Source organism: Lipophrys pholis, assembly GCF_963383615.2.
Source record: "Lipophrys pholis genome assembly, chromosome: 22".
Classification (NCBI taxonomy): domain Eukaryota; kingdom Metazoa; phylum Chordata; class Actinopteri; order Blenniiformes; family Blenniidae; genus Lipophrys; species Lipophrys pholis.
The window spans coordinates 14,647,455-14,648,565 of record NC_137644.1 but is presented as its reverse complement, the minus strand read 5'-3'; positions in this window follow the sequence as shown (position 1 = coordinate 14,648,565).

The window sequence follows — 1,111 nt, the reverse complement described above, 5'->3', positions numbered from 1 at the left end:
AAAAAAAAAGAAAAAAGGCATTTTCTCATGCACAGTTTGACATTTTCTTTGATTCTTTGGAAACATACTTCGTGTTATCTGTGTGTGTTTTCGTCCCATCTGGTGAGTACTTAGGGTTTTGGAAGTTGTTTTTTTTTACAGGGATGCTGCATTTTAAATGTGTACTTTATTGGACAGCAGGTTTATGACGTATACCCTCTTACAAGTTGTGGCCATCAATGACTCACTGTCATGTATACACTTTAATTAATTCAATCAGATGCCAGTCACAAACACCAGATTCCCACACTTAATGAAACGGCAATTGACATTAAGGTCTGCCTTTTTTTTTTTTTTTTATAAAGCAGCCACCTCTATAAAGGCGACTAGTCACTTAAAGCCAGGCTGAATGGAGCTTTTCAGAGGTGCAACCCATTGAAGGCTGCTGCAGACACACAGCCCGAAGCAGGGGGAGGGAGACGGGGAGGAGGAATCAACTTTGCTTCTTGCTCCCACCCTTCCCCCATCCAGGGTCTCGACCTTCTGCTGGCGAGCCTGGAGCGGAGTCGCTCAACGTCAAGCCCACGGCAACGCGGAGACGCGGGCAGGAAGAGGAGTGCTGACGCCTTTGAAAGAAAAGCATAAAAATAGTGGCGAGAAGAAGGCGTGAGACCGACAGAAAGTTATTATGACAAGGATATACTGTTAAGGAATGGCCGTTTGAAGAGAACCTGGGATAATAATTGATTCAATCTGAAGACTTTAAAGAAATAAAAAAAAAAAAATTAATCTTGGCTCGTTGTAATTCATGAGCCACGACAAACCAATCTGTTTGCAAATGTGACCTGGTGCACTAAACCCTGAAATAAAAAAATCATCCAACATGAAAATCAATACATAAATGAATGGTTCATACTTAAGTCATTGCATAAAATAGTTAACATTTTAAAGAAGGCAAACTGATACACATAAACAATGTTGTCGATGGGGAAAACTATTAAAAAAAGAGTAGCAGTGCTATCTATATTATCTCAGCTGGATGGTGGTTAAATGATTTGTCATGATCTGGGTGGTGGTGCAGTCATGAGCACTCTGGACTCAAATATGAATGGAGTTTGCATGTTCTCCTTTT